Source organism: Podarcis melisellensis (genome assembly GCF_964234715.1).
Source record: "Podarcis melisellensis genome assembly, chromosome: 3".
Taxonomy (NCBI): domain Eukaryota; kingdom Metazoa; phylum Chordata; class Lepidosauria; order Squamata; family Lacertidae; genus Podarcis; species Podarcis melisellensis.
Window position 1 is genome coordinate 44,471,998 of NC_138530.1, and position 17,834 is coordinate 44,489,831.

The 17,834-nt window shown below is 39.7% G+C and overlaps 1 protein-coding gene across 4 annotated transcripts in view; it reads right to left on the minus strand.

Moving 5' to 3' along the window:
• CHRM3 (cholinergic receptor muscarinic 3) overlaps window positions 1–17,834 on the minus strand; it is a 224,552-nt gene that overhangs the window by 81,214 nt on the left and 125,504 nt on the right. Inside the window, exon 4 of one of the 4 annotated variants that reach the window (XM_081905822.1) lies at window positions 12,578–12,625. The exons of the other annotated variants lie outside the window; for them this stretch is intronic. The gene's annotated coding sequence lies outside the window, so the exon portion shown is untranslated. The remainder of the gene's footprint in view (window positions 1–12,577; window positions 12,626–17,834) is intronic. 4 annotated transcript variants of the gene reach the window in all.

Genomic DNA, 17,834 nt, shown 5'->3' on the forward strand with positions numbered 1-17,834 from the left:
CACGATATCTCTTCTTTCATCTTAAACAACAGTCTGATTGCAGCCAAGGAAAACAAACAACAACAACAACTGATTGAGTGTTTTCATAGCTTACATACTTTGGCAAAGAAATTAATTAAATGTTTTCAGAATGTGAAATACTATCTGTGCACTCATGGGGGGAACTTGGATTATTTCACTGAGGACATGACAGAACTCCTTTCAGATCAAAGGTGTGTATTTGTGTAATCCAATAAAACCATTTCAAAGTTTAATTATCCAAACAAGTTCAGTCAAATTGTTAGAGCTCTTCTTCTGACAAGAGACTGGGGCTTTTACAAGTACTGCCCAATCTTTTTGGCAAGTGTGCTACAGACAAATCAAAGTACTTCTCAAATGCATACTAGCATACATATTTATCCCCACTGCCGCCCCCCCCCTTCTGGTCATTTGATACATTTGTTTCTTCTGGCGAAGGGAGAATCAGTGCACCATGGGAAATACAAAAGCAATAACTTGTGCGATAGCCAGATAAAATAAGCTTCCTGCTACCCATTTGGACGACAAATCACTGCTGCCAGTGCCTCTTGTGTTAACCTATACAGCTATAGGTACAGATCCTATACAGCTTAGGACCAGGTTGAGAGACTGCCTTATCCCTTATAAACCATTCATACAGCCATTCTCAAAATAAAGAATAGCACATTACATGCTACACTGAGTGTGTGGAAGGGGAATAGAATTACATGTGGCTTCTGACTTCCATGTGTTCAACTTACTGCATGTGTAACGATATAAAGAAGAGGGTGGGGTGGCCAACATTATCCAACTTTACATGTTCATTTTGAAAAATTCAGTTGCTGAAACCTAATGAAGATTTGAACATTTAGTTCTTGGTAATGCTACAGTCCTTTGATGTGATTATACAAGACTGGAATTAGCTAAAAAAGTTATCATCCACTTGAAATCAGAGGTGGTATATTGATGTAAATGCATTTAAAAAACACTAAACAGCCCTGGTTTCTATCTTACAAGCATGGACTAATGGACTACCATACACTAGGGCAGTCCTACCAAAATTCTCTACTGCCAGCAATATGCAAACAGCCAATGATAGATGCCTGTGCAGAGTAAATTAGATGACTGTGATATGGATATTTAGCAATGATTCCAAAGGAAAATATTTCATTGCCCAATAAAAAGAACAAGGTTTTCCAGTGTTACAGTTACTAAACAAAACATTCACACATTGCCAAATTTAAAAAGAAAGTATGTGAACAAATCATAATAATCATAATCTGAGTTTAGAGCACCACCAGAATTACTAACTTGAGAGTTCCCTTCAACTGTTATTTCAGAGTCAACCTGACTTCCTTTTCCATCTCTTTTACCCATTTCACTAAATCATTTGAGCACAAATGACATTATGTAATGCACTGAGTAATGCTGATAATCCAGAAGCCGTCCTTAGGCAGCTTCCGCTGGAGACTATTGCCTACACTTTAACAAAAAGTAACCAGAGGAAAAGAAGAAGTATGATTCCTGGGATCCTACTCCATTCTTCCCCCCCCCCCCAAAAAAACCTGGTCATGCAATCCCCCCAAAAAAAGGACAACAAAGGCTAACATTCACTTAAAAGCACATTTTTAAAGGTTAACTTGATACTTAGGAACAATGAAGATGTGAGAACAACAAGGCAACTCTATGAGGTTATGATACTAAAGAAGGTGTACCAAACTACAGAAAAATTATGACTTAAGCTGTGTGGCTTGTATAGTAGCTAGAATGTCCAATTTTTGGCATATGACTATCTTGTTCAAGTAGGTGCATCAGCACAGTTTCTCTGCACCACAATCTATATAGGTCAAATTCAAGCAAACCTAGATTAAAATCCCTGCTGCGGATGGCTTTGACAAAATCGCTGTCACCCTGACTGTAAAACTTCGATTAAAATGATGTACAGTTCTGGCCTAGGGGTGGGGTAAGAGTGATTTGCAATGTATTAAAAAGTGATTTTTAAAAATTTATAAACAAAACAAATTATTTTTTAAAAATCACAGTCCTGCACAACGTTTAAGTTATCCAAAGTCTGTGCTAAGTATGGCAGAATCCTGCAGCCTAATATTTCGAGTTAAGCAAATAAACTTGTTCATACAGATAAACTTGTTCAAAACTCTGCTAATCATTGAAATGTAAGAAACAGTGTCACGTGACAAGTGACCATTGCGGCTTCTCATAATTTGCAAGTTTCCTCCCAAAACATATCCAAACTTTCCCTTAGAACCACAAAATAGACCTGAAATATTCAATACGTTGAATTCTATGATCAATAAATTCCCTGCTTGTGGAACTGCAAGATGTACAACCCTGGATAATAGGGCTAAGGTAATAATAATATAATAATATAATATAATTAATAATATATAATAATATAATATAATATAATATAATATAATATAATATAATATAATATATAATTAATAATACACACACATATACTGCAGAACCTTCAACACGTTATCACACCATTATCAGGTGGTATATACTTCACATAATCACATCAAATCTCACAAATGGGTGGTACCATAGCAAGCAAACATTTGTTTGGGGAACATCTTTGCTGGGAACAACACTGCAAATAACTCAGAGCTGATGACTGAGACCCCTGGAGAGCAAAAACAGGACAATGCCTACACTAAAGAAGCCAGCTAGTTAGCCACAGCATTAGCCTGCTGTGACTATAACAGATTCCCTGGAACAGCTTTTGAATTCTACCAACTAAGAACCATATGGTGCGTCGTGATGAGTAATATTCAGTCTGGCTTTCCTTATAGGAGGATGTTCCAAAAAAAGACAATAACTTCACAGGATGAAAATGATACTTTAATCATACCCAATCACACAAGCATGTTGTCTAAATTAAACCACATTTGCTTTATTGAACTGCATCGCTTCTGTGACATCTCTCTCTCTAGGATTACAAATACTGCATTTTAAACAATGTACAAAGTAAGAAGAATGTGCCTTATTTGCTCCCATCTTGGAAACAGGAGTTGTATACAAAACATAAACATTTAGAAACTAAAATAATGATTTGGGAGGGTGTGCCTATTTCGATTTTTAAATAATGAAGTCAGCTTGCACTACAAGCAGTAAGGTATTTCCCCTTGTACTGTGAATTAAATCTGCACTTGGAAAGCAAAAGGTATTTGCTGTCCTTGTAACCCATACTACTCAAATATGCTACATAAAACACATGTGGCTCTCCATGTATGCTTTCGACGTATGTGTACCTAACTCTTAAAAAATATTTCCATTTCAATAACAGTGTATGAATTGAACCTCTTAATTCCAAATGGCAAACAACCCATAAACATTTGAGCCAGCTCTTAAACAAGAATGCAATGGAACTGTAAAAGGAAACAAACACAAACAGAAAAAATACAAACTAAGTGTTAATGCATGCTGATGGAATAATGGGTTTGAACCTCTTGCTACTCATCTCTGAGTTTCAGACCTTTTAAGCTCATAACAACAAAAAAATGGAATATCTAACAAAGGCTGCTTCAGGTGTTATTTCCACCACCCTCAATAGAGAAATACTTGCTAAAAGCAAGTTGTATCCTGTATTATTAACTTTGTATCCTGTTAATAATACTATGGCACAAAATGTAAATAGGAAACCAAACATATGCAGAAGTTATATCTTCTGTGTTCTCTGATAAACTGCATAAAGTAACCCACAGGGACTAACTACAACCTGTGGCATTACATTACTCTACAATGTTATCATTTCAGTTATTCTGAAAAACAAGGATTTCAAAATTAAATTTCATCCAGCAGAGGTTTTTAAAGAAAAAAAATCAAGTACAAAAACAGCTCTCTATGAATGCAAAAATATATTCTGACACCGTTTCTTTTGCTTCTCAGAATGTGGTGCCAGGGGATGATAGATAGAGCTACCTCTATCTCCTCTATGTGACTAAGCCAAGCAAACAGAATCAGTTGTCCAATAAGAACACCATTTCACTCAAAGCAGTCTCTCTCTTTATTGGAATGTGAAACCATTTCTGACTAGGAAAAGTGAATAAAGGGAAACCAAAGAGAGAGGGGGGGAAACAGGCAAAGACAAGATTTTGGGTTAATAACAATCTGCTGAAATCCCTCTCAGGCTTATTGACTTGTACGGAGGATTATCTACTCCTAATCAAACACTAACTGTCCTAAGGAAAATACAGTGCTCTCTTTCAGCAACGACATTAAAAGAAAAATGTCACTGTAAAGCTAAATGGAAAGCATGTAGCATACATATTGTGTTTTGTTTTAACACACATTTAATGACTGAATAGCAGTAATCTATTAGTTTATCCAAAGAAACCTATGACAGATACTCATACTTTTCTTAATCGTTAATGGGAAGGGCATCACAGTAATAACTTTGCTATGTAACACCCCCCATTATTTTAAAGCCTCCTTGTTTAACAAAACTGAAAATGCCAACAGACCTCGGTAAATCTTTTGTTTGAAACACAAAAGGCAATAGATTTTTCTCTTACCTTTAATGAGCACATGTTGAAAGAATGCTTCCAAAAATATTTCTCAGTATACTGATGCTACTCTAATCCTTCACTTACACAGGTCAGCTGCCATGGTACAGTACTAAAATTGTCAGATGAAATGGTCAGAATTACCCAGTGGCTTGATAAAAATCAGCTTACTTCAAGTCTAATCTGGCAACAGTTTGCAAATAGCTCTGCATGAAACAAACTGCAAATATTGGAAGTCAAGAAGTAGAAAGAATTGCTCTGAGCCGCAATCCACAAACAGGAAATAGTTATTAATGCTATTACTGTTATTAAAAGGGGAGGACAATTGCAGTGCAGTGCTAGTTTAAAGAAGTCATAGGGAGTGGCAAGATAACAATCTAATTTAGCTTTAACAATTTAAACAACTTCATGAGCATTTAAGAATTTGCAATGCCTCCTTCCTTTTGAATTAATATACAATTCTCCAGCAACTCAAAACAGTTTTTTCCCCTATTCATTGCAAATGCACCTGTTACCAGATTACTAATTGTACCTTCAATCTGCATTATTCTGGATTTCATACAGATTTCTAGTCATGATTTCTGTCTTCTTAAAGATAGAAATAAGATTTTTTTGTGATAATATTATTCTCTAATAATATTATTCTCTAATAAGGTTTGCAATACTCTTCTGTACTATCTACTATAACTGATGTGCTACCTTGGGCAAGGATCTGCTGGCATTTCCCCAGAAAATGCACTGCTCACTGAGAACTGGAAAAATGTGCTTCCCCTACCATGGAAATCTCTGCATTAAATGTCTTTTTCAATCAACAATTATCTACAGAGAAATATGCATTCAGATAGTATTTAAAGAAAATGCTTACTTTCAAAATACACATTTCTAAATAGTTCTCCCCAACCCCAAATACATTATGGATGTATTTTCTCTGGTTTTGAGCTGAAATCTGCATTGGAACATTCAGGAGGCAAACAACTACTGGATAACTATGTTTCAACCCACACATTAGCTGAGAAGGAGTAGCTCAGGTCAATTTAGCTTGGAATTCACAAAGATCAAAGTCCCTAATATATTCAAGTCATATTATCAGAGGAGTAGAAATATGATATAGCCATAGTCTTTAATATTATATTCAGCAGTATCAGTGTATACTGAAAACTGAGGCTGCTGAAAGGCCAGATACCATTTTGGCTGTAAGTCCTGGAAGATCTGCTTCCTGCCTTTCTGGTCTTTCCCCACCTGGCCTGGGAGGGCAGGGCTAAGACTGACTCCAGCTACAAAAGCTGAGGGTGCTGGACAGACTCTTGGGCTAGGGTGTGGTGGAAGGAGGTTGTGGGGGGTTGTTGCTGTTGTTTTGTATCTTTATTTTAGGTCTTGTGATTTATGCGGAACCTGTACAGTTCGGCTGTACACAGTTTACCAATAGGAAGAATCAGTGTGTTGGGTATTGCCACTCAAAGGTCTTAGTATTTTGGCTGGCCTTGTTGGTGAACCCAAAATGTGTAGTTGCCAGAATCCTTCAGGAGAAATTCACTGTTCTGGTCACTCCAGGGGTGCAGAAAGGGGTAGAGGATCACCTCATTTCCTAGATGCTCAGAAGTTATCAGAAGCACATTGTATCCCTACTCCATCCCAAGCTAGAATAACAGGAGGAACTCTGGAGCTTGTTACAATTACTGGGGTTGAGGTATAGTAAATGAGATGACCGTTTATGAACTCTTGCAAACCATCATGCAAAGTCAACGTAGTACAATTGATAACATCCACATCTGGATGTGCAGGTGTCGTCCATCTGCACAACTTTGCTTTTAAATTGAAGCACATTCTATTCTGTCCCAGCTCATCACGTAGAACTATGTATGATTAGAATTGGATCGGGGCAAAATATTGTGGTGCGGTGCATACAGGCAAAAGCAAAGAGCAAATACCCTGACAGCAAGACCGTCAACATCAGCAAGGTTGCCCTAGGAAACAGTACATGCAGTGGTGATAGTGTGGTTGTGACCACACTCACTGATACAGAGTACCATCACATTTTTATTTATTATTATTTTTGCTGCTGCCCATGGCAGCCATTTTGTGCTGGCATCCATAGCACTTTCATCAAGATATGGGTTTCAGCAACCATTAAAAACAAGAACTAAAAAAAGAATTGGGTATACACTTTCCCTCCATCTAGTCAAAGCAAGGGTGCCAAATATGGGGGGCTGGCCCCACAAAATTCTAATTCAGAGGGCCCCCAACTTCTGCAGCAGCCACACATGCACACTGCCGGGTGTGCGCATGCAATGCCAACACACTGTGGTGTGCGCTGACATCATGCACACACAATGTGGGGCACGCAGGCACAGGGCACTGATTTCACTCGGCCCTGGGCCCCTCTATCATGGGGGCAAGGCGGTGCATGTGACTCAAAGTGAGGGCAAGGAGACAGTTTAATTTGCCTTTAGCGATATTATCACATAACCAAATCTGATTAGTATGACATCACCACATTCATTACATGCTCTCTTCTTTGCTAGGATTACACAATAAAGAAACCTTTTTTTAAAATGGTACCAAAGCTAAGCAATCTTGTGTGGTAAAAGGATGTACCGTGGTACCTCAGGTTAAGAACTTAATTCGTTCCGGAGGTCCGTTCTTAACCTGAAACTGTTCAAAACCTGAAGTACCACTTTAGCTAATGGGGTCTCCTGCTGCCACCACGCCACCGCCTCACGATTTTTATTCTCATCCTGAAGCAAAGTTCTTAACCCAAGGTAGTATTTCTGGGTTAGCAGAGTTGTAACCTGAAGCGTATGTAACCTGAAGCAGCTGTATCCCAAGGTACCACTGTAAAATTGTTTTCTGTGTGGAAGCTTTTACATGTCAGAATGATAACTTTTTCAACAAGCAAAGACATTGGGCAACAAATTGGACAATAAATCAATTACTTCTACTAATTCACTGCCCAGGAGAAAAGAAAAGAAAAAAGTAAGAAAAGAAAAGAAGTTGAAACAACTAGTGAAACACCTAAATCATCATCTATGGTTGTCATCTCTTTTCTGTCATACTCACATCTCCACCTCAATAAATATAGAAATTATTATTATTATTCAAATCAGGTTATTCTTTTTGTAAACAACTGGCCTGCTACTTCCTAGGGAAAAGAACGATAGATATAAAAGAAAAATGTGTCCATGGTTCATGCCAAGAAATCCAGAGAAAATATACTCTTGAATGTATGTAGGCATGTTAAAACATTAATCTTAATTTTAAATAACGGTGGTAATGAAGTGTTGATTTCTCATTGAGAGGTTTATTGAATGAAAAATTAAGATAATTCTTTTTCCCACAGACTTCATACATGCAAGTCAAGCTTTCAGGGTGAACCAAGTGACTGGAGGATTAAAAACATTCCAAAAAACGTAAGAATGATTTGGGTAAAAATTAAAAAGCCATGTGCTGGCACTATTGTTTGGCTTTGGATCATTAAACCTTAGATATGAAAAGCCAATTTAGGAAGAAAAGAGGTGCCTAATTAACTCGTAAATCTCAGAGCCTTAAAAAGAGAGAGAACATTTTGAAAGACAACCAGTGAGGTGATTTCTACTCCTAAAACAACTGAACAACAAATTGCCAGTTTTGAACAACTCCTTAAGAGAACTTGAGTTCCAAGAAAGTGGTTGACCGATTCAACCACCTGGAAGTTCTCCACAAAGCCATGGCTGAAAGGGCATAATGGAGTCAGTTACTGGCCATTCTAATTGATGCTGATTCAGTGCTGTGTCACCTCCATTTGATTTTAAGTGCTGAAAGGATAGGAACAGAACACTGCTGGAGAGGAAGTGGGGAAATGGGCATCTAAACTCAGCGCCCTAAGCACCTCTACTACCTTCAGCATGAGGTTGCTCCAAGGGTGTAATGTACCACAAGACAGCATGAAATAGGCTCTTGTGCTTATACTGCAATGTAGGCAGGTTGTTCAAACAGAACATTCAAGCATTTAGACAAAAAGTGAAGAATTTTAACCCTTACTTTTAATTTTGTGATGGTCACCATGACATGCACAGTTTGCAACTGTGTGTTGTGCGGCTAACAACCAGGCCACTATTTTCAAGAGCGAAGTGCACCTGTCATCTGAGCCTATCCTCTGACCCGTAAGGAATAAATACATTGATTTGGCTACAGGGAGGTCCTTCCATGAGCAAAAGGTTCATCTAAGGCAGGGGTCAGCAACCTAGGGATGTGGGTGGCGCTGTGGGTAAAACCTCAGTGCCTAGGACTTGCCGATCGCATGGTCGGCGGTTCGAAAGGCCTGGAAATGATGCCTTATGAGGAACGGCTAAGGGAGCTGGGCATGTTTAGCCTGGAGAAGAGGAGGTTAAGGGGTGATATGATAGCCATGTTCAAATATATAAAAGGATGTCACATAGAGGAAGGAGAAAGGTTGTTTTCTGCTGCTCCAGAGAAGCGGACACGGAGCAATGGATCCAAACTACAAGAAAGAAGATTCCACCTAAACATTAGGAAGAACTTCCTGACAGTAAGAGCTGTTCGACAGTGGAATTTGCCAAGGAATGTGGTGGAGTCTCCTTCTTTGGAGATCTTTAAGCAGAGGCTTGACAACCATATGTCAGGAGTGCTCTGATGGTGTTTCCTGCTTGGCAGGGGGTTGGACTCGATGGCCCTTGTGGTCTTTTCCAACTCTATGATTTTATGATTCTATGAATCCCCGCGGCGGGGTGAGCTCCCGTCATTCGGTCCCAGCTCCTGCCCACCTAGCAGTTTGAAAGTACCCCCGGGTGAAAATCGATAAATAGGTATCGCTTTATAGCGGGAAGGTAAACGGCGTTTCCGTGTGCTGCTCTGGTGCCGGTTTGCCGGAGCAGCATCGTCACGCTGGCCACGCTAGCGGCCCATGGGGCTCGTCTATCCAGCCCATGGCGACCCCTGCTGCCCTCCTCTGCCCCCTCTTACCAGTGCGACACGGGGACTGACTTCCGGGTTGATGGCGCCTGTGTGCATGTGCACAGGCGCTCCTCCAACCCGGATGTGTGCCAGAAATAGTGTGTGCACACACGTACAGGACGCCGGAAATAGTGTGTGTGCACAAGCATGGGTGCTCCTCTGACCCAGAAGAGCGTGTGTGTGCACACGCTCTGGCCCATATTCTGACGGACGGAGTGCGGACCGGCCCATCGTTCAGTAAGCTTGCTGACCTCTGATCTAAGGCAAGGCGATATCTCCAACTAGGTGCTGGGCATGTGAGTTGTAGAATTCTGTCACTCAACATTCAAATTCCTCCTTGTGAAGCTTTGACAGATTGCAGGACTTGAACTGTTTCAGGTTCTTGAAAGAGTTCTGCTCTGCCTTTTATGGTGTTGCTATTTGTACTTTGTAAATTTATATGTATTTTTATGGGAAAGGCATAAAATCACCAGTTTTCTTCAACCAAGTCCTATTTTCTGAAATAAATATGAGGAAAAAAGGGAGGGCATACCTGAGGAACAAAAATAATATCAGGTTCCTAAAAAGCAAATAGGAGAGTCCCCCCCCCCCCCGTACACCTGGGAATCAGTAATCTTATAAATCCATTAATAACTTGGAACTGGGTTGCAGTTATTAAATCCAAGCTTGGGGGAAAAAAACTTTTCTTCATAATAGTGAGTTATAAAAGAGACAATAGAAAATTCCATAAGCTATTTTGTTTGACAGCGTGCTTTTCAGTTGAAATAGGTGCCCCAAAGCAATTCCTAAGAGCGAACTGCATAGTGATGGTAGTTTATCAATACTTCACCAAAGTGCTTCAAACTATGATGTCTCCCTTAGAGACTGGACATTTTAATGATTGTAAAATAGGCACATGGTACAATTGCTCATGGTACAATTATTTACATCACATGAAAATAAAACAGTCCTTCGCCAAGCACCTGTTGCAAGGCTTTTTGGGTATGGTAAGAGTGGATGCATTCCAATAGGAAAGCCACACCTAGGAAAAGGATTGCTCAGTTTGAAAAAGGCAGGCGGCTTGGATATTCAATCCAGCCCGGCCTTGATTATAGCATGTGGTTGCCTAGTGGGGCCAAGAGAAAAAAAATGGTGTACCCTTTGATTGACCTGATAGTGTGTACTCTCTCTCTCTCTCTCTCTCTCTCTCTCTCTCTCTCTCTCTCTCTCTCTCTGAAACTCTTCTTAACCGGAAGCACCACTTTAGCTAATGGGGCCTCCCGCCGCTGCCACACCGCCGGAGCACAATTTCTGTTCTCATCCTGAAGCAAAGTTCTTAATCTGAAGCACTATTTCTGGGTTAGCGGAGTCTGTAACCTGAAGCATATGTAACCTGAAGCGTATGTAACCCGAGGTACCACTGTATATACCTGTTTTAATTATTATTATTATTAAATTGTAACATATGCTGCCTGCTCGACCAACACAATTTGCAGGTGGAACTGGCTGGTTGCACCCCCACTCCTCCCCTGCATTTCAACATGTATAAAGACAGTCAGGGCTCAATGACTCAAACAGAAACCAGCAGAGTGCCAGCAGTATATGGTGGTGCAGAGGCAGACTCTTCCCTGCAGTTCTTTCTCATATCTCCAGCTGGATGGCAGCGGGTGGAAGCATAGCCAGAAGGATGATTTGCTCAGGCTCTGAAGGAGTGGTGCAGTACAGGAGCAAGGATACACCTGGATTCCTTTGTTTCTCCTCTGCACTATATTTCCACAGACAAGCATAGTGGCAGCTAAGATTCTTTTTCAAAGCTTCATACAAACAGCTACGGAGGGGTTTCTTGGGGGTGGGGGTGGGGCCTGCCAGGAAGAGACACATCATCTTTCATGTGTTTTCTGTTATTGTTACAAACATTTCAAACATCTGTTTGAGGCAAGACAGACAGCATTATAAATTCCCCATTGCACTATTCTCTATCTAAATGAAGTTAGAATTACTGCTGATGGTTTGTCTGATATGTAAAACTGAAAATATTAAAGAAGTTAAGATTTTAAAGTCTGTGTTTAAAATATTCACGTTTCTGTATGTAAATTCTATTCCTCCATTGCAAGAAACTTTTTCTCTCACTTTTCAGATAGAGAAAGAATAAATTGTTTAGAAAAAAATCTTTAATGATATAGTATCTCACTGCAAAATTTGAAGTCAATCTTTTCTCCATTAAGTTTATGGTTCATTCTACTTATTGGATTCCTCTCCCCACCCCACCCCGGAAGGGAAATGTTGAAGCCTGATAAGATTCAATTTATTTTATACAAATAAAAATTAAAAATTAAAAATAATTAAACTACCCTCCTTTTCTAAACTTTGCTAATCCATTCCAAAAATGCATTATTAAGTATCACACAAGTGCACACCCAGATTTAAAGATTTATCAGAATGGTTAATGGAGAAGGCAGTTCAGAGAATGTCTCTTGAGAATGGAGGAGGCATCTATTGGCATTTTGAGCTTTGAAGATGTGGGGGAGTTTTGGCTGAAAGGCTTACTCTCAGGGATGTGTTTACATTCTTATATAAGATATCCAAGAAGTAAAACAAGATTCTAGCATTCAGCGTTAGAAAACAAAGTCTGTGGCACAAATAAGAAAGGTTGGGCCTCTATGAAAACTTTCCAAAAGGACAGATAATTCAATCAATATCTGAGGATTTAACAGCTTTGCTGATAGATGTCACACAATAACCCTATCGAAGATAGATATGAAGTAACCTCAGAGAGTTCTCTCTCCGAAACATAATTTGAATTCTGAAGTTATTGCTTCACTTTCTTCATTTATTAGTGAAATATTTACATAATTTAAATCTTGTAATAAGTGAATCAAATTAACTTTCATGGGAAAGTATGAGAACATTGCATTTTATGCCAAGCTTGTCCGCCCTCTACTTTCTGGAGTTTAAAAAGATCTCTTGTGTTACAATAATTGGTCAAATTGTGACACACACATAGAATAACTCCTTTAAGACTTATGTGAATCTCTCAAGCACATAACAAAAATAATGATAGGCAAGATGCCAATCCCATCAAGATCAAGCTTCATATATCAATATATGGATTTTGTTTTTACCTTTCTCCAGCTTCTGAACTTTCTTCCAAAAAGAACATCCCGAAAATCCTGGCAGATATAATAAGATTGCTTAGTCTCTGATCTCAGAGAGTCAGACTCTGATTTGCCAGGAATTTAGTGGGAGACAGTCACCATTTCACCTTAAGGCTTCACAAATGGGCTGTGAAATAGACTTACAGGGGATGAAAAGCAGGTGCAATAACAATATTGAGCCCTTCTGGAGTTATGGGAGTAAAAGATCAGCATTGAAGTTTGACACATAGTACCAAGCTATGCTCTTTATAAAAAGAAAAACTACCATTGCAACAAAATTTGAATCACTATAGCTCATTCAAATGTAATTTAACTATTGGCACCTAGTGAGAAACGGATACATATAAAGTGATTCCCCAAAAGTATGCCCAAAAGCAGGGCTATTTTTCTAGAAAAAGAGGTGCTGGAACTCACCATGAACACTTCCCCTTTTCTCTTATAATAGCAATGGCGCCCATCTGAGAGATGCCAGAACTGAGTTCCGGAGAGTTCCAGATGAGAAAAAAGCCCATAAGAATGTTGCCTTAGCCGCTCAGTCAGTCCATCAAGAAGGCCTTTTTCTGTGACAGTTCTAGAAATTAAATGTTCAGTGTTGAACTCAGAAAAACACTTCTGGGATATACTTATAAAGGCAATTAAAACTCAGCTGCCAAATATCAATCCCTGATTTTCTTATCAACTACATTAGGCAAGTATTACTAATTTTCTTCTAACAGAAGTCCATTTGGCACCAAGAGGAAACAGAAATGATCAGAGACGCTTCCCTGCTCCTAAGTGGAAAAAGAAACAAAGTAAGAAAGTACAAAGATCTCTGTCTAACTATTATGAAAGAGATAAAGGATAGATGACACCTTGGCACTGAGACTAATAAGGAGAACACCCACAAGACACTCTCCATGGAAGAGTTACTTTATTATGAAACAGGAAGAAGGAGTAGAGTGTCAAAGGGCAAAATGCTAGATGAACCTTCTATGCAATTCTTCAAGGTAAACCTATGGCCTTTGGCTCCTGATATCACAACCCCGGATTTCCTCGTTTCCCTTCTCTAACCAAATCCTGCTTGCCTGCAATGCACAGTCTGCACTCTGGTTCCAGTTGCTGTCAGGGGTGTGTGATGATGCCTGCAGCCTAGTGTGTGGTAGACCATAGAAATGAACACAAGAGATTCGCATTGGGTATAATTTATTGATTGCAGGTGCAAGAAGGTTTGGCCAAGGCATTGGGCATGTATCAAGCCGCCTGAATGCTGGCTGATCGGAACCCAGTGGGGTTGACCCTGTGCTGGGGAGTCACCACTGACATGGACCGGATACCACGGCCACCATTTCTGCAAGGGGGTTTGGCCCATCGGCCCCTGTGTGAGCTCCTGGACAGAGTCACCACTCCTGGACCCCTTTAACAAGGCACCTGCTCAACTAAGGATCCAGCCCAATGCCTTATCTGCCATGTGAGCTGGCCCCTGCAGGAGTCTTCCCCATGACTTGCTCCTTATTCAGTTCCACATGTCCAGCCACTTCTACCCAACACCATCCATAGTATACAAGTCATTGTAGTTACATTTCTTTGCTCAACCCTAATAGTCACTGTCCCATTGTTCCCAATGTTGTGGTTTTTACTAACATTGTAGCACTGTGAACAGACTACCCTAGAAAGGGAGGGAGCAGGATGAGAATGAGGTTGGATTATGCATACTGATTTGTACCAATTAGTCCAACTTTTGGCTGCATGCTCCTAGTAGCTGTCACATTTTAAATAGCTGGATTTGCCCCATCACATTTGGCAATAAGCCCGATATCACATTCAGAGCAGAACTGAGACTTCACATAACTGAAATCAAAGTGCAACTGCATTTTCACATCTCCACTATTTTCTGGCTTCTGCTTCCACCCACACTACCCTTCCTCTGAGCAGCATCTTTTTTGCTTATGTTTAACAGTAAAGCACCATGTGTGCTGACAATATATCATCATCATCATGGGAAATATGTATTTAAATATAAATACACCACTTTTCACAAGTACTTTCCCAGGTCAGCTGGCAAAATATCAATAAACTACAATCCCCCAAAAATACATAATTAAAACTGCATAATAAATAAAAGTACAACAAATAACATAATGCCAATTTCAGAAGAAATTGTTCTTCCTGGATTTTGCTCTGCATGTAGGCTTAAACCAACTGAAGCTCCACCGCAATAAAAAGTTTCACTGAGCTTTAATTTCAGGATGTCACCCAGACCTTTATTTGAAGAAGCTTGCAGATTGTTGCAGTTTATTGCTTTTCATTCTATCAAGAAAATGGACAGATGGAATGCAGACTTGTGAAAATGTGATTTATAGGAATCAATCCATTTGAAGAGGGAGAAAATTAATTATTATTTCTGTGCTTCTGAGACTCCTCATAAAATAAATTCTCCAGGCATCAAGGCGGAAAAATAAAACGTAACAGCAAGATGATGATACAAATGAAAATCCACAATAATCTTTTTTAAAAATTCAACAAGTGTACAAAATCATACAAAAGACCAGAACAATAAAATATTATAAAGAGCACAAGAAGTGAAATGACCTTCTAAGACAGGCACATAAAGCCACCAACCATATCCTAGTTACTAAAATCAAGATTTTAAAAGGCCTGAAAAAAAACAGAAAAAAACTTAAGTCTGGTGTCAAAAGGGTGGTGTGGCAGGTAAGCTTCCCTAGAGAGAACATTCCACAGTTAGGGTCCTTCGGGGGGGGGGACTTTCTCTTGTGGCCACCTTCTGGATTTGAGCTTGAGGGAATGGAATGGAGATAGATACATACAGAAAGGAGCATTAGGTATTGAGTTCTCAAGACATGCAGGGCTTTAGACGTTGAAACTAGAAGGGATCTTATTTATCCCACAAAATGTTCTCTGTTTAACCTTTCTGCAACCAGGCAACGGTGGTGCTCACTTCCTGGGATCAGGCTGAGTAAATGTAGTGTTGCCTTCAAATCACTACCACTTGCCACAGACTCAGATCCATCAACAGGTTGGCGTACTCACTCCAGAGGGTGCATCGTTCATTCTGCAATGACACACATGTGCACATCTGTGCCTACCCTGTTCACCTTTTCCAGTGGCGTAGCGTGGGTTGTCAGCACCCGGGGCAAGGCAAGTAATTTGCACCCCCTAACCCATGGATTTGCGCCCCCTAACCCGTGCATTTGCGCCCCCTAACCCTAACCCCCAGATGTTGTGCCCAGTGCGGCCGGCCCCCCCTGCACTCCCCACGCTACGCCACTGACCTTTTCAAAGGAAAACAGGTAAGCTGATGTTGCATCACTGCAGTCAAGAAAGATTAGGTGAGAACACACAGTCAATGAACGTGTGCCAAAAGCAGCCACCCACCACCGCCAGGTTTTCTTACTTCCTTATCAGTAAGTAATTCTCAAGATTCAGCATTAGATAAGTTCCACCCTAGATAAACTCTATCACCCAAGCTGGCATGATAGGAGGCAAACAGCCAGGGCTTTCTTCAGCTGGAACGCACTGGAACTCAGTTCTGGCACCTCTCAGGTGGGCGCCCTTGCCATTATAACAGAACAATGGAGGCATTCATGGTGAGTTCCAGCACCTCTTTTCCTATAAAAATAACACAGCAAATAGCCATCTTCCCATAAAGGGAATACATGATGTGCTACTTGGCAGGAGCCAGCATTCAGAAGGTGGCACCTACCAGGCCTTGGTTGCACAAAACCATGCAGCAACCTCCCAAGTTGACCAATAATAGCAGGTGATTAGTGAAGTGCTCACTACCCAACATGCTTCCAGGTCCTGGCTATGCACTACTCTACTTACCTACCCACCCTAAATGCAACTAGAGGAGCGCAAACAAAAGACACATAATGGAAATTGTGGGAGATCAGATTAAGGAGTTCTAAGAGGCAGTGAGGAGCTGGAGTAGGATGAATTCCAAATATTGTGAAGAAGTAGCCAGCCAGATCTTTGGCTGCAGGAGACTAGTTATTCTAAATGAGTCGCTTGTTAACCAACAAAGGACTATGCTATGAAAATTGTAAACATTTGATAAATAATCCGAAGATTTAACATTCTAGTTTAATTCAACACACTCCAGTTTAATTCAACAAAAAGCTGGAAGTTGTATACACATGTTTGATGATGTTGAAACTGAAAGCTGTACCATCATTTTTGTCTCGAGTGTTTTAAGGACTGATTAGAAATAAACTAGTAACACATCAGGAATAGTTTGCATTCTTCAGGAAATACCTTGCTAGCAATCCTTCAGCTCCTGGAAAATGCATTTGTAAGAGTATGGTCAGTAGATGAAAAATTCTTTAAAGCAATAACTAGAGGTTTAAAAATAAGAATTCATAGCTTTAAGAAGTAAATCGGCAAGTCTTTGGTACCAGACTTTGTGGAAGCACAGACTTAGTGGCTGAGAATACCATTGCATGTTTTCATCATGATGAGGTAAACTAAAGTCACTGTGGCTTAGTATTGCAGATTCTCATATATAGTCAAAAAGTGAAATTTCTAACAACTTGAGGTCATGTCCAATACATATGTATTTTATTAGATTTTATTTGGGGGCTATATTAGGGCTTTTGATTACATTCGTAGTTTGGTAAGTCTTGTTGACTCCTTATGACATACTGATGCCTCTTGACTTTAACAACAACAACAATTTCACATGAATCATTTCCCATGAGGCACCCCAAAAGAATTTGCAATGTAAGAAGACATACATAACACAAAACATAACATAACATAACATAAAACATCACATCACATCACATCACATCACAACACAACACAGCATAACAACAACATAACATAACAACAACAGCAATGTAAGATAAGGGTTGAGCTGAATACTTCAAATGCTAAATGGAACTTCCAAACGTATAGCAATCCTACTGTAACCTTCATTTGATCTTGCTGACATTGACTAGATTATGGCATAGTCAAAGAATAGTTTGTTCTGCACTGTTCATTTATGATGAAAAACAGATGGACTGAAAGGGTTTCTAACCCAGCCCCCCACTTTTTTTATGACAAATTGTTTCAGGCACAAGACTCACCTGTAAACTTTACAATTTTCAGCTTTTATTATTATTATTGTTATTGTTATTTATTTATTTATTTATACCCCACCCATCTGGGGCTTCCAACAAAATATTGAACTACAGTAGTCCATCAAACATTAAAAGCTTCACTAAACAGGGCTGCCTTCAGATGT